We start from the raw sequence: 24196 nt of genomic DNA, 5'->3' as shown, positions 1-24196 counted from the left end.
CGCACGACACTTCTGTCTGCAGATTGAGCGTCCAATGTCACAGTGCAGCTTCCTTAGCAACGCTTGGCTTCACTTGGCAACACCTCCTTCAACCGGAGCGAGTGGAGCGGCTTGCACTCCTACCTTCTTTCACTTGAGCGCTTCACCTCGAGGGACTCAATTAAACTGGTAACCATTTTAAAAGTAAAAAAAAAAAGCCTTTTGACACTCGATATACTTTTGATGCATTTTGCTTGCGCACTTCAAATCGAGGAAACCAAGTGCACAATACAGTACAGAGTTATCTTTGCAATCAAATTTTGTGATACACTTTTATTAAACGCATCACGTCGAGTGAACCAATTACAAATATACTCTTGATACACTGGGGATGCACTTTGCTTGAGCTCTTCACGTCGAGAGGATTTATTGCGGATATATATATATATATATATATATACAGCAATACTTCCACAGCAACCTCCATGGAACGGCGAAGCAGGAAGACAGACCACAGGATCAGGTAGGTGAAGATTGTTTATTTTGGTGGCAGCATAGACGCGTCTCGGGCTCAGAAGCCCTTGTTCACAAGCAGAGAGCATTAACCAAATGCCAAAGTATGATATTTAAAGAGATACCATCCCCACCTACTTTGAATGCCGGTCACATGACCAATAGGCATAGTAGATAGACTGTCCAACATTGCTAATATACATTGTTGCTGCAATTTAATTTAAAAAAAAACTAAAAGTTAGCAGCATTGGCGAAAAGTGAGTTTAAAACGCATAAATGCAAATGGTAAAAATGTATGACTGTATAAATACAATAAATACAAACGGATAAATCCTAAAAACCATGTACATTGTTCAAATGAGTTTTTTGTTGTATCGAATTCACTCTTCCCTTTAAGTATGGACAGTGAGACATATATACTCTTTAGATGGTAAAAGGATTCACGATCTCTAATAGAGAACTGGCAGCAATAATGGTCAATGTGCAAAGCTGTGCAAAAAGTGCGAGTGCAAAAGTTTCGTGCAAACTAGTGCTATAAAGTGCTAACTGTGCAATGAATATTAATTATATCCAATAATTAACAACCTATAGATTGCATTCTATTAAGGAAAATTCTATTTTGATATCTCAATAACCTTGAACACAGTTAGAAAGTGCAAATAGTGATAGATGAAAATAAATGTAAAATACAAAAACGAAAAGCAAGTGGAACTATTAACGGAAACAAGACTTTAGACAATAGTCAATTTTTCTAAGCTTGAAAAATTATTTCATATATTCTAATAAATCACTGCTTGTCAAAAGAGGGAGAGGGGTTGTAAGTATCTATAACAGCAAAGATAGGCATCTGGGAAAAGGTTCCCATCATTGAAAATTATATCAGAAACAAAAGCTTACAAATTGCAAGTCGAAAACAATCAGTGCAGAAATATACTTCCATATTTTAGCCAAGTGCAAACATGGCATGTGCAAATCCGCTAATAAATAGAGTATAAAAGCATAAAAATTACACAAATGTATTCATACATAATTCCAAGATGTAAAAATGTGGATATAAAGGAGGAAAGGTTTATGCAGCAGTCAAAGGTTATTGCACTTGATTTTCTAAAGACAACAATTTGTATGGGAACATGGGTAAATGTGGATTATAAAAAACTTTTTAGATCATAAAAAATTGTACATTTCCTCCACATTGTTCAACCCATTGGGCCATTTGCTATCAAACTCCAAAATCATGGAATAAAGAATAAAGAAAAAAGGGGATTATCATTTTCCTACAAAAACAATGTTATTTAGTTACGTTCTACACAGGTGTGTCCATACTGCATATGTATTTTTCTTACATGTGCATCTTCGCAGACACACTCAGCTCTTCAAAGGAACTACAACACACTGGTGTACAGGACCATATGTTCTAAACATAATTTGTGCTTTGTTTCAGGGCCATATGTATAAATATATAATTTGTGCTTTGCTTTCAGGGCCACATGTTATTAATGTGATTTGTTCTTTGCCTTTACTTTATTGATACAAACAAGTTACTTAACTGTTATTGATACTCTACTAATTTTATTCTTATTTAGTCACGTTATAAGTGCATATATACTACATTTGATGAGGTTTTAGTGTTTATTTTCACTTCATGTGCTAGAAATGCAGAACGTCACTGCTGCACCTTTCTTCCTCTCGAAACCTGGCGATCCTCCTATTCTCTGGTCCAAGTGGAAGAAAGTATTTCTTAATTATGCGAGAGTGTGTGGAACATCTCTCTCTGCAGAAAGGAAATCTGCGCTTTTAATGCACTGTTTAGGCTCTGAAGGGCAAGAAGTGTTTGAACATCTGAGCTGCCTACTGAGGAATCTAATAATGTAAATGAATTTGAGGTCAATCTTAAAAAGTTTGATAAACATTACCTTCCAAAGGAGAGTACCATCTTGGAAAAATATCACTTTGGCAGGCGTACACAAAAAGAAAATGAGTCTGTTGAAACATATGTCACTGTTTGCAGCAAATTAGCTGCAACTTGTAAGTTTGAGGTGCTTTAGAAGAAAGAATACGTGATCAATTCATGTTAGGATGTAGTTTAGAGAAAATCAAGGACGAGCTCTGGCAAAAAGACGATCCGGATTTGAATGAGGTGATTACTATAGCCAAGAGATTAGAACATTCTCTTGCCTGTGTAGAAGTTTTCAAGAAAGAGGAGACAACTTCTGAAGAGAAAGTCCTCTATATCAATACAAATAAGTCTGTGGAGAAGCCAAATTCAAAATCGACACCTAAATTCACAAAAAATCAGCCAAACTTTACTGCTTCTTCTTCTAACTTCTCGAGACCCTCAACCAGTTCTGGTATTAAATGCTTTCGTTGTAATGCCCCTGATCACCTTGCCAATGATACGTCGTGCCCAGCCTTATCATCAAAATGTACGAATTGTGGCAAGGTCGGACATAACATAACATGATGACTCTGATTCTGACTCCGACACTTTACATTGTGGGGAAATTTCATTATCAGGTGATAAAAAATGCAAAGGAGCTATAGATATGGTTTATATAGATAATTGTGAAGTCAAGATGCTCTTTGACTCTGGGGCAAAAATTACCCTAATACCAAAAGTATTCTTTGATAAAAATCTTTATGGGAAGGTAAAAGTGTTCAAGCCTGACATAAGACCACTGGCCTATGGGGAACAACCCATCAAACATTTTGGCTACTTCAATTGTCAGATTGATTATAAAAGGAGACTCGCTGCAGGGAAGGTTTATATCTCCTGCAGGGGGGATAGCATACTTAGTTGGTTTCACCAGGCTGATTTGGGTGTCTCCTTGATTCCTGGTGGAAATCCCTGTATTGTCCTTAGAGACATTACATCTGACACTAGTTCGTATAGCACAGGAAAGGATTTATCGTCTTTCTCTTCAGCCAGCAATGATACAGTTGTTGAACATAACGTCCTGAACTCAATTTTATCTGGAAATTCTCCTCCTGATTGGCGGGTTGAATTTAAACAGGTCTTTAGTGACAAACTGGGTTGCCTCTCAGGTTATATTCATAACATTACCTTGAAAGCAGGTGCAGTTCCTGTCGCATGCAAAGTACGTAACATCCCTTTAGCCATGCAGGAACCTATGCGTTTAGAAATAGAAAAACTCAAGAAAGAGGGGATCATTGTGGAGTTTGAAGCGAGTGAGTGGGTAGCTCCAGTTGTCTTAGCGCGAAAACCTTCAGACAAAATTCGTTTTTGTGTGGACCTTCGAGGTCTTAACAGGGAAGTTGTAGCAGATAGATACCCTCTTCCCAATATTAGCACCATGTTGACTCAACTTGGGGATGCCTGCATGTTCTCTACTCTCGACCTCAGGGCAGCATATCATCAGGTGAGGATTGACGAGAAATCCATGGATCTTACATCCTTTATAACACCCTTTGGCAAATATAAGTATACTCGCTTACCCTTTGGTCTAATCTCTGGTGCCTCCGTGTTTCAGAGAGTAATGGAGGATGTATTAAAGGGGATCACCGGCGTTAAAATTTATCAAGATGATGTGCTGGTGTATGGATCATCTCAAAGTGAACATGATCTTAGAGTTAAATCTGTTCTAGAACGTTTTGCTGACAGGGGTTTAACACTAAGAGAAAATAAGTGTAGGTTTAATCTAACCGAGATTGACTATTTAGGTCACTGTTTAACTCCTGGTGGGGTAAAACCTAAAGATAAGTTAGTGAAAACGATATATAATCTGCCTACACCAAAGTCTAGAGAAGAGTTAATTACCTTCCTAGGCATGGCAGAGTATTATAATAAATTTGTACCACATTTTGCTTGCAAAACTCTTAAAATTAGATCTCTCTTAAAAAAGGGGGTGAAATTTACATGGTCTCAAGAGTGTCAAAATGAGTATGAACATGTTAAACGAGATTTGAACCTAGCTCCTTCTTTACAGAGTTTTGATGTTTCTTATAACTCGATTCTAGTCACAGATGTTAGTTCTCGTGGCCTGGGAGCTGTTCTAAAACAAGTGAAGGATGGGAAAGAGATTACCATCCTGTTTCTCTCTAGATCTTTGGCTGGTCCTGAATTACTGTATTCAGTAATTGAAAAGGAAGCCTTGTGTATTTTTTGGGTCATCAAGAAACTCTTTTACTTCTGTAAAAAAAGCTTGGATGCTATTTCGTCTCGTATTTGCAAATGGGTTATTGCTCTTCAGGATTTTGAGTTCGAAGTGAAATATATACCTGCCATAAACAATAAGGTTGCTGATTGACTCTCTAGATTGGTTTCTGAACAAGATGCTCAGGCTCCTTTGTCTTCAGATGATTCTTGGGAAGTGGATGAGTTCAAGGTGTGTGGAATTGTTGAAGGGGTTGTTCCGGAAACTGACAGGAGAGATGCCATGAGCAAAGACACAAGCTTGCAAGAGATTTGTAATTTGGTTGGCATAGGGTGGCCAAGTCTTAAGAGCCTGAATGAAAATGCTAAGTTCTGGAATGTTAAGGATAAACTATCGCTGAAGGAAGAGTTGCTTTGGAGAGGAACAAGACTTGTTCCTCCTTCTCTTATTAGGTCAAAAATTATTTACTTAGCTCACCAAGGACATCAGGGCATATCCAAGGCGAAAGAAAGGGTGCGGCTACATTTCTGGTGGCCAGGTATAGATATTCTGGTTGAGCAAATGATAAGGGATTGCGTTGAGTGTAGTTCATCTGACAAAGTGTGTAAGACAAGAACACAACCTATGCTTATTAGGGAAGCCCCTGTACGGTGTTGGCAAGATGTAGCTTTAGACATTCTTGGGCCTGCTTCCTATATAAGTGGTTAATTTTATGTGTTAGTCTGTGCTATCTTTATGTATAGAGTACTTGCTGTAATTGAATGTTATGTGTAGAATGCCATGATGCGTAGTTGTTGATGTTCTAATAGTTTCCAGGACTAAGTTAGTTAATGCCTTGGTCTGCTGTGGATGAGATCATTCATTACTCACATCTTAATAAAGAACCTTTCTACATTACCTGGCATCTTACTTTTTCACACACCTGTGCAAACTCAGATTAAAAAGCATGTATTTTAGGTATTATCAAACCATCCTGACAAATACCTGCTACTCGAGGTAGAACTATTGGAGAGAACTTGCTCTTGAATGACTAACAATACCAAAAGTTTTGAAATAATTTCTTTCAACTCTTCGAGAACGTTGTACATCCAGCAAGACTGGTTGAATGTGTGAAGACTGTGGGCCTGATTATAAGTTTGGCAGTGTAGGAGCGGGCCCCCACACCAACGCCCTGCTCCCACATCGCCAAACTCTTTTGCTGACAACCTGCCACATTAAGAGTTTTCTCCTGGTCTGACGGGCGGTGCTTTGGTGGTCCCAACACTGCAATGGGAACGCCAAAGCAAGTTCCTGCGCGGCAGGGACTGTCAAGTCCATACAGTGCAGGAACTAAGGGTGCATGCATACAGCACCCTGTGCCCCTTTGCATGCATCCCAAAGCGCCTGGGGCAACAACGGGCCCTCTAGGGCCCCCTTGGTTTCCTCACTGCCACAGTTATCATGGTGAGCTCATTGCCATGAAAACTGTGACAGTGAGAAAGTGCACACAGTTGTGTATAATGTTTGGACCAGCATGGTTTGTGCACTAGTCCTAGTATTGGGAGTTACAGTTGTTTTTAGGGTTTCTGACTCACCTGGCAACACACCACACACAGAATCCTTCTCACGACCCAGAGAGGGCCAAAGAATCGAACAAAAGCATAAATGGGCACATTGGGTAAATACACTATAATTACTTGGTACATCAGGGGGATAGGAGCGGTACATAAGCTCCATAGGATACGCCCGCTGAGCAGACGAAAGGCCCAGATTGCTTTGATAGAGGAGTCCCACCTCACAGACTCTGAGGCAGTTAAACTCCGCAAAAAATGGAGGGGTCAAATATTCACACATCATTCTCTGCACTTACGAGGGGAACACGTACTGGAGAAATTCCCTCAAGACCTATATACTTTTCATTATTAGCATGATTTACATATATTTACTTTGTTCATACACAACAAAAACATCAGAACTAATGAATTTCATTTCTTTGATATTTTATTTCATCATTCTTTTGTTTTCATTTATATTTCTTATAAATCCATCATTCTTTGTTGGTTCATTTTCATTTCTTAAAAATATTTTAGACTTTTTTTGGTATATATTATTTTGTGCAAAATACATATTACAACAAATAAAAACAAACTTATTACAAAAAAAGGGAGAGACCCTGGACTATACAAACACAATACTAATAATACAATACCACTCATACACTAACATTCATTCTAATCCTATTACCATCCACACATTCCATACAAATGCAGTATCTGAACAAATCATGATGTAATGAGGCAGAAAGAGAGTTTTTACTGCCTAAATTTGTAACCATCAGATGTAAAATATAGATTCCACACAAGGTCGACGCGCGTTTTGGTGGGTTCTGTACCACCTTCCTCAGGACCTATGCAGATACAAATATTCCTTACACAACAAAAGCCAGGGGATCTGAAATCAAAAAACATAAAGATTGTTGTGCGTATATATAAAGCATCATTTAACAAAAAAACATTTAGCGCACGTTTACGTTTGAGCTAGCTAATGGCCACACAGCTGTGTGGGAGGTCTCCAAACTAAATTGGTCTAGAGAATAGACTGATTCATTTAGTTCTCTCAGTGATAACAGATAAATCAGAGTCCAAAGTATAAACAAAAGCCATCACCAAGTAGAGTAGGAACAAACCGTGAAAAGAAAAAGATATAAACAGTGAGGGTGTCATAGAATTACAAGGAAGTGTCTTCCTAAATGACTAGCCTTTACTCCAAATCACTTTGGGGAAAGCAAAGAAATTATTCTGAAAAACTACCAACCAATGTGGCATGCCTCAGTACTGAAGTAACAGACATCTGGACTTACTATTCTTTCACAAGGTGTATGCCTGCAGTCTTCTTTAGAATTCAGTTGGTAATGGTCAGTATTTCAATAGTCTCAGTGTGTATCAAGGAATATTAATTCCTAAGAAGTTAAGAGCAAAATTGTCAAAAATGCTCTACTATTACATTCTACTTAATGCTTTTTTCATTCCTAAGAGACCTACCTTTTATATTTCTAATTATTGCCACAAAGGGGTGTTACTTTTTTTTTTAATGTCCTTTCATTCTTAAGAGGTGTATCTCATCACATTAAAAATAGTGAAACGGTATATGGCACTCTTGTAGTTCCTGTAGGAGATGACACACAAACCAGGAACAACCATGAGTTTTCACACACTTGTGTAAGGGTCAAGACTTTAGTTACACCTTATTATTCCAAATTGACCTTATTATTCAAACGAAAACTTTTAGATAGTTTTATATAGTAGCATATAGGAATCCCTCTTTTTACACAAGGCTCGCAGTTTTCACGGAGATCACTCCTGCAACCTGCAGATTTAGGAAAACACACTATTTATGTTATTCTGTAACCATTCCTATTTGGCTCACACTATTAGTTGATATGAAAGAATCAAGCATTATTACCTAGGGTCCCCTATACATGCATTATGGCTTGAGCTGCCTTTTGTTATACGGCAAATCATATATGTATATTTTTAATTTAATCTGTTGTTTGTTTTTATAAGGCAATGCAGGAGCTATAAGCAATCTGTACTAATCATCTTGTCTTATCAATAACAGCCCGTGATGTACAATTGCCGTTAAAAGATGTATAAACGGAAGTCCATACTTTATTATAAAATTGCCCGAGTCTCGTATGTCTAAGTTATAAAAGCGATTGCCGTCTAGGAAGGCCCGTAATGTTAGAAAAGACTACCAATCCTAAATAACAGACACTAAGATCTAGTAAATAAGACATCCTGTTTATTTCCCCAGGGACCTAAGAGTAGCTGGCGCAGTCGTGGACAGTATTCCTTAACGTGATTTGGAGGGGAGCTATAATACGGAGAAAACACTAACTCGAAGAAGTACTACAAAGTACTGTGTACTATTACCCAGCATAGTCAGTATGCTTTTGCGTAGATAAAAAGCAAACCATTTCACAGAGGGAACACTAAAAGACACTCGACCATCCCACATAATAATTCCGAATCCCGATGCTCACCTTAGAGTATGGCGTCTTGGTCTACATGTGGACTATGCAACCGAGTTACTGCATGGCAAAAGGAAGGAATAGAAGGAGAACAGAGTTTTTAAATAAAAAAGTAAGGCGCCTAGACCCATATGGCTTGCAGCTGGAGTATAAGCGTCACTTCCTTTCCTTGCGTGTCCAAAATAGAGGATGGACTATATACTTATTTGCAAATACGGGCGCCATCTTGTAGTTGTCATACGATTACAGAATTTCCAAAATATCCAAGTTCTAGCCAGATGATATGAATTCTCTATAATATTTGGAAAGTTGCGATTAGCAGTCCAACAGATTAATAGTGTAACTAAAAAAAGGGGATTTGTAAGATATCATTCAATACGAGCAAAATCGAATGACAAAGCGCGATAGGCACAATTTATATGAGACATATACAAAAACTATATTAAAAACCCGAAAGAACGGACATGGTTACTACCATCTTTTTACATCTGATGGTTAAAAATGTAGGCAGTAAAAACTCTCTTTCTGCCTCATTACATCAAGATTTGTTCAGATACTGCATTTGTATGGAATGTCACATTAAATGGCACACACATAGTCATTGGTAGCATACCCAAACTACAAACAGGACACATTTTTAATAAAACTCAACGCAGTATTGGCAGACTGAGTAGGCTACCCATGGGTGCTGGGTGGAGACTACAATTCTATCCTAGACGTCCAACTAGAATGCTCTCATCCCCCATTCAGGGAGCTACCTCAATCAAACAAGCAGACTCCCTACGGGCATGGGCAGCGGGCTGGTCACTAGGGGAAGTTTTTAGTATTAATATACTGATCCCTCCCCATCACACCCCAGGTGTTCCATACTACATATCTGAGTAAGACCCTCTCCGATCACAATCCGCTGGAAGAATCCCTTTATCAAGGGGGAAATCCCTAACCTGTCCCCACTTGGAGGCTGTGGCAGAAAATGCTAGAAGACGCAGTCTTTCAAGACACCATGGGATCGGCTATCGCAGACTATTTTAAAGAGAATGCCAACTCAGCCTCTTCTCGCCTTATAGAGTGGAATGCATTCAAGATAGTGATTAGGGGCGCAGCCATCAGCGCCACTGTGGGGGCCATACAAGAGATCCATAAGAATCTAACAGTATTGGAGGCAACTTTAACACCATGGCTGCTAGGCGTTTTCCCCTGCTGTGCTGGGAATTGCTATTTTCCTTTATTCATGACGAGCCCAGCTCGGCATCAGCGTGCGAGCGCCCTGCTCCATGACGAACTGGGCTCGTCATGAGTGTGGAAGGGGTTAAACACACAAGAGCAGGAGGCGAGTAATAATACTTCCAAAAAAGGGGACCTTCAAGAAGAATGTAGAAAACACTGGAGCAGCTCTCACTGATAGATTACCAGTCATACACTCAACACAAACATGCGGAGGCAGACAAATCTGGAACATTACTCGCACGACTGCTATGAGAAGTGTCCCCCCTACCCTCATATACAAGGTGGCCCTACCAGATACCACTATAGTCCACACACAACACAAAATAAACCAGGCCTTCAGCAAATATTATAAAACATTATCTTGCGCCCCTGATACTATGATAGCAGAGCCCACAGCAATCTTCCTAGATAACCTAACTTACCCCACGTTAACGGAGGCCGCCCAGGAGGATCTATCCACCCATCACCCGGGCTGAAATTAAGGAGGCTATCGTAGAGATCCCTAGTAATAAAACCCCATCCTGGGTGGTCTACCAGCAGAGTTCTTCTCTGCATTCGCAGATGAATTAATGCCTCACCTGGAAAGCTTATATCAATCAGTCCATGAAGCCTGTAATATCCCTCTTTCTACCATGCAGGTCATGATCAGCTCCCTCCCCAAAACTGGCAGAGACTCACGAGATACGTGAGTCTATCACCTGCTAACCCTCTTACCCATGGAATATAAAACTCTCATCAAGATCCTGGCCGGCCGACTATTTCCCTACCTCCTAAAACTAATCCATATCGATTAGTGCTGCTTCTTCCCAGCCCGTAGCACTTCCCTGAACATCAGGCACCTGTCCCACGTCATGGAGGCCGTCCCCAGTGTTTCACAAAAGGCTGGGTGTATATCTCTTGATCTGCGCCAAGCTTTCGACACTTTAAATTGGGAATATATGGTAGCGGCCATGGCCACATTTGGCATTCCACGGGGTACATGAGCTGGGTCAAGCTCCTATACACGGCCCCCACAGGCTGAGTACGTACTGGCTCTCATATTTCGCGATCCTACCTAGTGGCCAGGGGCACACGACAGGGCTGCCTCCTGTCAACATTACTATTTGTGCTAGCCCTAGAACTCCTTGCAATCAAGCTCCGGAAGGAGGCAGAGGCAAAGGGGATATGGCTAGGAGGCACGACACACCTACTATCAGCATATGCCTATGACCTCATTTTATACATCCATGACATGACACATGACCAAGAGCCCATCCTGAGCATTTTTCAACAATTCGAACATATATCAAGGCTTGCCATAAATGAGTAGAAATCACAAACGTTCTTTTTGCGCCTGGAAGAGCACCCTGAAATGGTTACGTTTGGACAGCTCACCCTAGCAATTGTCCCACATACTTTCAAATACCTGGATATCCAGATATACATGGCCCCACAAGACCACATAGAGAGCAATTTGATGAGAGTGGTTAGAGCAGTACGGGTCCAGGTTTCCTTCTGGGTATCCTGACCCTTTCGGTGATGGGCAGGATAGCCATCTCCAAGATGGTAGCTCTCCTACGACTGTTATATATTTTTATGAATCTCCCAGTATTGTTCCACGCCTCTATCTTTAAGGCATTAGTCTCCCTTTTGTCGGACATCATCTGGGGAAAAGGGCGTAGGAGTGTGGGTCTGGCCAAGCAGCAGTTACGACCTGATGAAGGAGGGCTTAGAGTGCCGGACTTTTGCAAGTATTGCTTTGTCAGCCAGCTGCAACGGCTATCCTATTGGCTTGCTGGACGCAACCTACACAAAATCAACTACTCGCCACAATCCCCGGCCGGGGCACTCTGCACACCCTGTTACTCCCACTGCGCAAGATAATCTCTGACATCCCCTCTCTGCTACAAAGAGCTCTCTCCTATTGGAAAAGGGCCTTACAATATACCTGGCAACCCCAACTCTACGCCTCTAAAATCCCCTTACTCAGAATCTCCACAGCAGCAGGGTTAATCATCAGAGTTAGTCTCTCTGACTGGTCACGGTAATGTGTATCCATAGTCGGAGCGATGTTCATAGATGGCGGCTTAACGGATCACGAGAATTTTGCTCAGGAACAAGGAGTCTCGCACTCACTTTTCATACTGCACGCAACCATTATCCGCTACCTTAAAAAGCACTGGTCGCCAGATGGGGTAGAGCCCCCTACACATGAACTAACACGTGTCGTATAGCTGATGAGTGAAGGGCGACACCTAATCAGATGGCTATACAGGGGCGTCCGGGCACATGCAGGGACCTCTCTCACAACCCTAAGAAAAGAATGAGCTAGAGACCTCAGAAGAGACCAAACAGACAAAGACTGGTCCTCTATCCTGGAAGTCCCCAAAAAGGTGTTCCGTAACGCCAAATTCAAAGTCATACACTATATTATTCTTCACAGGGTACATCGCACCCTGCACCGCCTCAATTGCGTATATCCCGATGCAAGCACCTGCTGCCCTAGATGCCAGTTTGGGAAAGTGGACATGTTACATATGCTATGGACCTGCCCACGCCTTGGAGGGTTTTGATCCTCCGTCATGCAAATAGTGCGAGAAATAACAGGTACCACCGACTGGGGCACAGCAGAGAGCTGCTTGCTGGGACAACGCCGGCACCAGAAATCACAGAAGGTACAACTCCGCTTTGCTTATTTGGCCCTCCTCATAGCGAAGCGCTCCATCACAATGAAATGGAAATCAGCTTTACCCCCTACACTAACTGGCACAACAAGATGGTCTGCTGTGGTGGAGCAGAAAGCGCTCTCATCAGGCGGGAGGAATTCCAAGGGATATGCTAAACGCCCATCTCTATGGAATGGGACCAGATGTTAGAGTCTCTCAAGGCCACTGACCCCTTTACTCCCCACAGCACATATAACATAAGACCCCGCCTCTTCCCCGCTATGTGACCCAGTAGTCATTCCCCACCGATTCTTTTTTGGCTGCTCTGCCGACCCGCCCAACCACCGTCCCTAAAACCTAGCCATCCCCATGTGACACTTATGCAAAATAAAGATAAAAGTCCGGGTCCGAACCCTATTACCTCTGGGTGAGCCAGACGAGTGGGAGAGGGGTGGGTAGTGGAGAAATGTTATGTTACTTATTTGAGTTATTAAACAATACATAACTTTAACAGCTAAAGCAAATGGTAGATCCTGAAATGCAAATACACATAAAGGGTTACCATGTGTACGTATTAGTTAACAAATGTCAGGACACTGTTGGTACTACCTGCACACGGACCTGAAAAAATATTGTATGATTGTACCAACGGCTGCGGTGCCTCCCTAACGCACCATAATGTTTTAAAACTAATAAAAAAATGTTTTAATAAAAAACTGTGGAGGTGAGAAAACTCATAATATGCTTGGCGGCGCCACAGCAGCAGCACCACCAGCATATTGCGGGCCTCAGACTGCTACAAGACCACCAGGGAAGCAGCGGTTCTATGGCCGTCTGACAGGCCAACCAGTAATGGGGCTGTTCGCAATGCCCCCATGGCAAAGGCGGTTCCTTGGATTGCCATAGTGATAATCAAGCCCTAAGTGTTTAACAACACCAAACCACCCTACTCCCCAAGAGTTAAATCTAAGCACAGTATGGTAATATGTCTACAGATGTACCCCGCCATCTACACGAAAAGAAGAGGCATGAATGTGTGAGGAGAGGCAAATGGAAGGACCGAAGTTGCAATAGGCTGCCCTGTGTGGTACAGTGGTTACTCAATAGGAATGAAAGGTGTTATTGTTCTGAGTGTTCTGGTGATGCCAGAGGGGAATCAACTGGGGAATTCTCCTCCGGGGTCCTAAGGCTCCCCACTAACGACTCCCATGCTTGAGTTGCTTCCATATTGCTATTGCCCCGACTGGCTTTTCTCAACTGCACAGACCACCCATTTTTCCATTTCTCTATGCCAAGAGGAAAATCGTGGACCCCGCGGCAACTTCCAGCCTAACGTGATCTCTCGTCTGGCTAGTACAAAAGCTAAATCTTGGAATCTACTGGTTACCTTGTGTTTAAAAGTGTGGGGAAACCACCCCAGTAGCCAAGTTCCCGGGGTACAAGGAACCCCCATCAACAAGTGTAGCAATACTGTCAGTAACCTTCTCTGAAAACTCACCAACAGCACGGCAGGCCCAAAGCATATGCATCAGATTGGCAGCCTGGGTGGCGCAGCAAGGACAGGCTGGCCCCTCTACATGAAAGCATCGCTGTATTTGCTTGGGTTTAAGGTATGCCCTGTGGAGGAAATAAAAGTTGATTACTTTGAATTGAGCATAGTGGGACACTTTTGGAATGTCAACTAGTATTTTCTCCCAAGCCTTCGGCAGCAGAGGAACACTCAGATCTTCTCCCCAGGCGCATGTCAATTTTTCCATCGGACTTGTAGCATCCTCCCCAATAACCCTATAGAGGCTAGAGACAGCTTTAACAGTGGCGGCAGATATTGCCATAAAATGGCAGCAGCGTTGTGCAGGAGGTTCGTCTGCGCCCACGGACCAATGTTTTCAAAGAATGGTCCTGACTACCCCATATAGTAGAAAATGGCTCTGTGGCAGACCGTACTCCGACCGAAAGTCCTCAAAGGACAGCAATATCCCATCTCTAAATAAATCCCCCAACACGGAAGCCCCAGCAGTCACCCACTCCTCCATCTGCTTACAAGCTCCTCCATGTGGCAACTCACACAGCATCTTTATGGGTAAATCTGGGGAATCCGGAACCTTAACACCAGTTTTCTGTAAGCATCGATGCCAGCATCTTATAATCTCTTGAAACTCCTGATGTCCCCTTTAATAGGGCATCACACCCACAACAGTGTCTTAGTAAGGCCCGAAGCTCCAGAACAAACCTCCCCACCACCAGCTCCGTGTCTGCAAGCATGCAAGCCACTGAACAAGCCACTGTAATTGGGCTGCCAAACAGCCGCGGCCGGCAGAGGGAGTACCTGCTGGGCGGTGACGTGGGGAGGGGGAGGGGCAGGGTGGGGGGTAGTAATGTATGGATTACGGAGTTTTACAGGTAAGTAAACATTTAAATAAATAAAACTAATTTCGTTGCGCACACTGCATCGCATTTGGTGATGCGGTGCACTCAACGAAATTAGTTTTATTTATTTAAATGCTTACTAGCCTGGGAAGCTTCGTAATCCATACATTACTACCCCCCACCCTGCCCCTCCCCCTCCCCACATCACCACCCTGCAGGTACTCCTACTGCCAGCTGCGGCTGCTGCCAAATAATAAGATTCGAAGTCCTGGACTACCAGGCCTACCACGTCTGTCAACATTGCAAGTGCCACCCTCCTGCGTCCATGACCCCATATGAACTCCATAATCATAAAATCCAATTCACAGAATATAGTTCGGGGGACCCACAGAGAAAGAGTGATAAAGAAATATAAAAGACAAGGCAAGGCAACCATTTTAAGCAAGGCCACACTCCTCATCACTGATAACAGGAAGGTCCTTTGGGATCCGAGGAATCTAATTGCCAAACCCACATTCCCATCCAATAAGTCAGCACAATTATGGTATATTTTTACGTGAAGATATGGCATACAGTGATGCTCCCACAACAGGGAATCGAGTCCCCCGGCAGTTCACGATCCGGAGAAGCTGGGAACAATATCGACTTTAGCCAATTCCCCTTAAGTCCCGACAAAGACCCGAAGGTCTCTAGCATGGTCCTGGCTCCCGATGAATCTCCTTGTGTATTTTGTAGAAAAAACAAGAGGTCATCCGCATACAAAGCAATTCGGTGCCAATCAGTTCCCACTTGCAATCCCCAGAAGGCCTCCCCAAGTCGCATGTAACCAGCCAACGGCTCCGTAGCGAGGGCGAAAAGCACAGACGAGAGGGGGAACCCCTGTCTCCTCCCTCTATCCAACACATATCTCTCCAAGATGGTTATACCCATTCTAACTCTCACCATGGAACAAGTCTGTTTCCCAAACTCATATGAGTTATGTCCTCGTATAGGTATTCCCATTCTAGACTATTGAAGGCCTTCTCAATGTCAACAGCAAAAACCGAGTATGAAGACCACCCTCCAACAATGACAGCAAGCATCTGATATTGTGCGCCGTATTGCGGCCTGGAATAAACCCAATGTGATCAGGGTGGATTAATTTGAGCACATATGAGAGAAGTCTAGTTGTCAAAATTCTACTTAAACTCTTAGAAATCAATGCTTTTCGCTTTCATCAATGATAGTGGCCTATATACTTTGTGGTCATTAAGTGGCTTTCCCAGCTTTAAAAGTGGAACCACTAGGGCCTCTCTGGTGATAGCAGGAACACGCCTATCAGCCAGGGCCGCTGCATAAAGCGTGGCGAACACAGACGTATGTGCCTCTGAATAGGTCACATAAAACTCCAGAGGGAAGCCATCCCTTCCCGGTGTTTTCCCCCTGGCCATGTGTTTGATTGCATACTTTATTTCCTGCAGAGTAATGTCCACTCCCAGCCCATCTGCTTCCTCTGTAGTAAGTTCCGCTGCCAGGTATCCTTGTATCGCATCAGGATGACACAGTGTGGTACTATGATAAAGTTCTCCATAATAATGTTAAAAGCGTGTGTTTATTTCCTCATGGCCATGGATGGGCCAAACTCCTCCCCTCTAAGCTCTAGGATAGGTGATCCCATTTAGCAAGGTTGGCCAGTCAGGCCAGCAGAGCCCCAGAATGATCCCGTTCCGCATCTGTGCGATCCATGTAATTCCTAAAGTCATAGTTTCTGAGCCTCTCCACCTGAGACGCTACTGACTCTCTGGCCTCATTAGGGGCCTCTGAAGACTCCTCTTTTCAGGCCTACAAGTTTCTAAGTCTTGGAGTGCCAGCTCCGCCTCAGATATATCACGTAAGAGGGAACTCCTATTATGGACATGGACATGCATTGACCTCTAAGTGTTGCTTGAAGGCGTCCAGTTCTACAAATCCTTCCTCAGTTACGGGAAACAACCTTTACAACGCAGTCATTATATCACACTACCTTTACATAGCAGTCATTACATCGCAACATCCTTTACATCGCATGTCATTACAACGCAGCCATTACATTGCATGTCACTACAACACAGGCATTACATCACAAGCCATTACAATGCATACCATTACAACGCATAGTACCCTTACACTATCCGACACTTACCCTACTGTTGCACTCACTGGAGTTAGAATAATAATTTTTACCCCTACACTATCCAACACTTACCGTACTGTTGCACTCACTGGAGTTAGAATAGTATTACCCCTATACTATCCAACACTTACTTTAAATGCAATGTAATGGTATACCTTGTAATGGTATGCGTTCTAAAGGTATAATGCGATGTAATTGAATGCTTTATAAAGGTAATTTCTGAAAATGCGATGTAATGGCATGCGATGTAAAAGAATACGTTGGAAAGAATGCTGCGATAAAAAAACCTTGTTGTAAAGGCATGCATTGTAAATGTATGCATTGTAACTTCATACATTCCTCAGTTACGGATAAAAGCTGCTGAAGTTACTTTATAATACACTTTACTGCCATGGCCTTTAGTAGAGCCGGTTGGATGAACTACCCATCCTGTTTGGTAATATCAAAAACATCACACATAAAAACCTTTGTAATGAAAATTGGGCCTGGTTGTATGGTTAAAAAAGTATTACCCTGTTTACCCAGCTATCTTACGAGCGTACCCCCAGAAGGCAGGCCCTGGTTTCTGGAACAGGATGTCCACAAGCCATTTCAGGCCGTTTTAGACACATCCTATTAAAAATCCTGCCACAATGCTACTACTGCCTTACCAAGTAGGCACAGAGCTCATGAGCACAACCCCAAAAAGTGATGTGGTAACCAGAATGCCGACAGAGTTTATCTCCAGCCCGTTGTCTAGAACAATATATAGGGATTTATACAGATACCTTGTTAGAGGGAATTCTAGGACTTCTTCTTGCACTTGATATAAGAGTAATAAAAAAAATCTATTTTCAGCGTAAAACAGGCAGTAAACTGCACAATTGGACAGACACATTTGCCCGTCAAAAATCTGCATTGAATTGTATCCATGGGCCTGAAACCCAAGTGGTGGAGATATTTTACCAATGTGCTTAATGAGGTGGTATATAATTTCAGTCTAACACACGTAGGGCATGAGCGCCAACAACGACCGAAGACAAAGAAGTGTATTCAGTAAAGATGTCTGCCAAATTCAGCTCCCATGGGTTAAGGACCAGAATATTATTTACATTTAACCATTAACAGGTTTCGTCAGAGGCTGTGAGGACAAAGGTCCTCTGAGTGGCTTGGAAAAGCTATTCTGTTCTGTCCTGTGTATTTTTTCTCAGTATTACTGTGATCTCTTCCACTGAACCCAACAATAATGCGTGTTTACTGGATATATATATACATATACATATTTCCCATTCATTCTAGCTCTTGTGTTCTTTGCGCACGATCACAGGAGCTGCACAATGCTACTCGCAATTTCTTTCCTGCACCTGACCTTCCTGGGGATTTAAAAAAACATGATTTCCGTTTTTTTCTGCAAATGCCAGGCAGGTGCACACTGCAGCTACATACTGCTGCCAGGCCTCTAGCTTTCCCTGGCTTTTGCTCCCCTCTTCCTACATCACACGTTTTCGTTTTATTATTATTTTCTTTCCGTGAGAACAAGGCGGCTGCGCAGAGCTACCGGCCCAATTGCTTATTTGTTTCAGCGCTCATGCACTTTTTGTATTTCTTTTTATTTATCGGATCACTGACATAATATCGAGGGACAAAATATAGACTACAAAAAATATCGATGCCAAAATATCGACAGACAAAATATCAAAATCCTATCTACAAACAGGTAAGTACAAAAATATCGGCTCCAAAATATCGTTTAAAAATATATACTTTGTAAAAATATCGAATTTCTTAAAAATAATGTACATTTTTTTTTTTAAATAAATAACTAAAATAAACTTAATATTACTTAAATAACCTTACAAATATTAAATAATTAATTTAAGTTATAAAAAAATAATAATTTGTTAAAGCATATATATATATTAACATAATATTATTTAAAAATATACAATATTATTACCGTAGGATAGAGGGAGTGTAAAAATTACTATTCCCACTCCAGAGAGTGCAACAGTAAGAAAAGCGTTGGATAGCGTAGGGGTAAAAATTATTATTCCCACTCCAGTGAGTGCAACAGTAGGGAAAGCGTTGGATAGCGTAGGGGTAAAAATTACTATTCCCACTCCAGAGAGTGCAACAGTAGGGAAAGCGTTGGATAGCGTAGGGGTAAAAATGACTATTCCCACTCCAGTGAGTGCCACAGTAGGGAAAGCGTTGGTTAGCGTAGGGGTAAAAATTACTATTCCCACTCCAGAGAGTGCAACAGTAGGGAAAGCGTTGGATAGCGTAGGGGTAAAAATTACTATTCCCACTCCAGAGAGTGCAACAGTGGGGAAAGCGTTGGATAGCGTAGGGGTAAAAATTACTATTCCCACTCCAGAGAGTGCAACAGTAGGGAAAGCGTTGTATAGCGTAGGGGTAAAAATTACTATTCCCACTCCAGTTAGTGCAACAGTAGGGAAAGTAAATACTTCATATATTATTTAAAAATATATATATATTAATATCTATAAAAAATTAATTAAAAGTAATTACCAATGTAATAAAATATAATAATTAATAAATTAAAAATACTAATTAAAATTAATTATTACAATTAGTTACCTATTAATACAACTTAATTACAAATTAACAATAAATTAATTAGCAATTAAAAATTAATGAACAATTAATTCAAAATAAATGCAAATAAATAAATTAAAATATTTAAATAATTATAATTAAATTACTTCCCACCCTACTTCCCTATAAACCCACAACCAGCTACAGAAAATAAATTAGTAAAATTAATATCATTATCAATTAATCAATTAAATAAAATTAATTGGCAATTAAAATGTAATAATTACCAAATAAAAATGTATTAACAATTCATTTAAAAAATACCAATAAATAAATTTACATATTTAATTAATTATAATTAAATTACTTTACACCCTATTCCCCTATAAACCCACAACCGGCTACAGAAAATAAATTAGTAAAATTAACATAATTATCAATTAATCAAATAAATAAAATTAATTGGCAATTAAAATGTAATTAATTACCAAATTAAAATTAATTAACAATTAATACAAAAGAAATACCAATAAATAAATTCACATATTCAATTCATTATAATTAAATTACTTCCCATCCCATTCCCCTATAAATCCACAACCCGCTACAGAATTAAATTACGCAAAAATTAAATAACATAAAATTCATTACATAAAATAAATTATAACATAAATACACACTTTTCACACATATAATAACATAAAAAAACCATTAAAAATTCGATATTATTAAAAATTAGATAATTTTAATAACCTATATTATATACTTCGATATTTTGACTTTCTATATTTTTAAAATTCGATATGACATTACTTACCTTAAAAACGATATTTTTGATGACTATATTCTGTCCATTCGATATTTTGTCCATTCGATATTTTGAAGTCGATATTTTGTCTGTTTACCCACACATATACCATGATGCACCGTTGGACATTTGTCATTTTTTGATTCATCAATCCAACAAGGTAACAGCCATTTTAGAATCATAAATTAAACAAGCATTGGAAAAGACAATAGGTCTTGTTTTATTGACCTACTGTCATGGGCATTGCTTTTTGCCAGTGCAGCACTGGTACAAAATGCTTACACATCATGCAGCATCTGGCAGCCATGTCATTTTCTTGACGGGTGCATGCATCACCAAACATGCACACACCAATGGAATAAAGCAGACACCATTTTATTTGTTATTTTATTCACTGATCCAAGATGGCGGACACCACTTGGAACGATAAATAAAAAGAATCAGTGTAGTGAGTGAATGTGCCTTTCTGAAAGAAGAGCGCCGTGGCAGCAAATAGCAGCTGTCAAGCCATCTAAAGAATTTAAAGATAAATTGTTTTATATTTATGAACCACAAGGGGTGGTGGATAAACAGAGGAACGGTTCGGTGGTAAGCAACAGTGAGTGGGTAGCGGAGAGAAAATAATTAAAAAAATTAAAATCCAACATGGATGGTGTGAAAGAAGCAAAGTGGGGGTTGGTACTTTACAGGATAAACAGCACACATGAGAGAGGACAAGTGGAAACCAACAAAGAGAGAGCTGGGGCAGGTATTTGGTAGAGGAGCAGCACATAAGGGACAGAGCACGAAAAGACGCACTCTCTTTGAACGATAAAAGAAAAAGTAGTTCCCTGTATGTAAGTAACAGAAGGATACAAGTTAACCAATCAAAAGGATGGTAAAAACGTTATGCTCAGAAGAGGGACAAACATAAGAAAAAAGCCACAGGTAAGACCCAACCAATGGTAAGCAATGGACTGGCTCTAAGCCCACTGTTGAGTTTTTGGTATGGCCTCTGACTGGAGTAATTCTCTGACTAATCCCAGAATAGGAAAGGTCAGAGAGTACTTTATGAATGACTTTGGGTTTAAGGGTGTATTAACATGGGTGTATACGGATGAAATAGGTAAACATATCACCAAATAGTCACACTTGCCAATTAATAATTCACATTTAAAACGACCCTTCTTGAAAGAAGCAGTCCTACTAGCAAAAGTGATATAATCCCTTGGCATAAAATCACAAGTAACCCAGACTTCTTTGAGCATGATTACTTAGTAATTACTCAAACATTGCAATATATCGTTCTTTAGCAGGAAACCCCCTTCATTCCAAAAGAAACACAATATAGGTTCTGATTCTGCACTACATTTTCGATTTAGAACGCATGCCGAGTGTGTCAGAGATGCCGCACATTCTTGGATGGGGCGTGCTTATGCTACTGAATTCAAGCATAAGCACACCCCACGCATGGTGCACATGTTCTGGAATTGCCCAATCATACACATATATTGGCAGGAGGTTACGGCCATAGTGACTAGAATAACTGAGCGAGGGTTCCATGTGTACCAGCACACCGTCTCCTTAGTTTATTTCCCCATATATCTAAATCGAGGGTTACTGATAGATTCCAAGACCTTGCTCTCATACTGGCCAAGCGTGAAATCACAAGATGCTGGAAGGCACCAGGGGGGGCCTGATGGAGCAGGGGAAATACAAAACATGTTGTACCCCCTTCAAAATTAATGACCACATAACTTTAATGATATTAATTGTGTGAAGCATGTAAACTAATCAAAAAATGGACCTTTATATTTCGACACCATACGTGGGAAACTAACTGCTATTTGAAAATATCCAATCTATTAATGAATGGAGAGTCGAACTAGCATAGGGTTGTGATTACGTAGAAATAAAGAGTAAATTGCATGTATACGTGTATGTGGTAAATTATATTGTGGCATAGAATGCAGATGGGCAGTAAAATTGCTTTAAAGGTCCCTTTTGCTAGGTAATACCTAACATGCATAATTAGAATAGTGGGCAGTAAACAGAAGGGCTTATTTATTTTCTACATCTAATTTGTTATGTTCACTTTCACATTAGTTCCCATTTGGGCCTGATTGGCCTGGTCTGAAAGTGGCTGATGTTAAACGCGATGGTGCACCGAATTAAAGATGGCCCCAGCGCATGAGCATAAATGAATGTTCGGTCACGAGTGTATGGCCTATGCCCGGAGTGAGAGATGTCAAGGCCAGCCTGGCCAGCGATGGGAGTTGTGCCAAAGAGACTATTCTAAAAACATGGGAACAGTTGAAGGAATTGAGTTCCAGAAAGATGAAAATTACATGAATGTAAGAGAAAGATACAAATAGTATAATAAAGTATAAATGTGGATATTGATGAAGTCATGTGAATCCCTAGTATGAGAAAGGACTTCTGGGTACTGGTTTGAGCAAGGAGGAAATGAGGTGATCATCACCGTCGCTCCAATGGGCCAATCAAAAATGGATGTAGCCCCTAAATGTTTCAATTTTGGGTATAGAAAGTTAGTGAAAGGGTATAAAGAGTGCTTGTGCTTGTGACGAGTTGTTGCAGCGCTTCTTTTTCGCACCTTTGCTCAGCACAACAGGCTGTTAGATGAGACAATTTTTTCTTTATGGTGCGAGAGACTTTGACATTTTTGGACTTTAGACTTTGATGGGGGAATGAACAAGACCGTCCCTGAAATTCTATCTCAGGAGGGAGATGTCTGAGTAGGTTAGAGAGACAGACAGACAGCTTGGGAACCTATCCTGTGGCCTGCTGTTCATGTTCTGGTGAACCATTTTTCATCATCGCCCTATGGTTAAGGGGTAATGAGTATTTTCCGATATTCTAATTTCCTATGCTTTAAATGTATTGAAATAATGCTTAGATTGTATTTGTCTAATGAAATGCATGCAATTTAAAAATTCTCTTTAAATGAATCTAGATAAAATCTTATGAAATATAAACTCGAGTCTGTGGTTATTAGAATAAAAGTCATGATAAATAAATGTTGTAGGTTTTAAATTGTGATTGAGCTGGACTTAATCGCCATCAACTGATTCTTACTAGTTGGTCCATCGACCAAATAGCGGAGTACCTTGATTTTTTTTTAGAACTGACAGCTATTGAAGTTTAATGTATAAATGAATATAGTTATTGTATAGATTAATAAGGTACTCTGCATGTCTTGCAGCACGTCTAACTTAATCACTGATTCAGGACCTGTGTGAATGTGAGTGTGACTCTCGGTGTTATGGGCCCCACCGCTGAGTAAATAGTAAGTGTCTTCATCCTGGATTAGTGATATAGAGAAAGGGTTTTATGTTAGCCCCGCTGCATCAGGCCCCAAAAAACTAGATGGAAAAGAGAGCTAGAAACCTGTGTAGTACATGTGAAAGTAGGGTTCTACTCAGGATTGCACGCAGAGGGAAAGGGGGAAAAGAACAAGCCAGGGCATGGGAGGCACTGGGGGAGGGAATGAAAAACCCAGGCCTTTGATAAGCTCACATCAGGGAAGCCCAACACGCCACGATCATGACAAGGCTATAGAATGAGCCCACTGAAAGTAATGGATACGACCAGGGCAAGGTAGCGATAATAAAGACTGGGTACAATGGGTGGAGTAAGACATGTGACCTGATCAAAATTGTGGGAAATCAACTAGCTGAATATTAAATGGGACTTGCAGTAAGGGTGTTGGAGGGGGGGTTAATAGAGGGAGGTTCATGAAAGAAATAAACAGTATTTGGTTGACATATTGTTTATTATGCATAACAAGAAAAGAATACTAAAGAAACTGATTATAACCAATATATATGACAAAGCTGTATAAGGTTG

The sequence above is a fragment of the Lissotriton vulgaris genome, chromosome 5, assembly GCF_964263255.1.
Source record: "Lissotriton vulgaris chromosome 5, aLisVul1.2, whole genome shotgun sequence".
Taxonomy (NCBI): Eukaryota; Metazoa; Chordata; class Amphibia; order Caudata; family Salamandridae; genus Lissotriton; species Lissotriton vulgaris.
Note: the sequence above shows the minus strand (reverse complement) of the source record.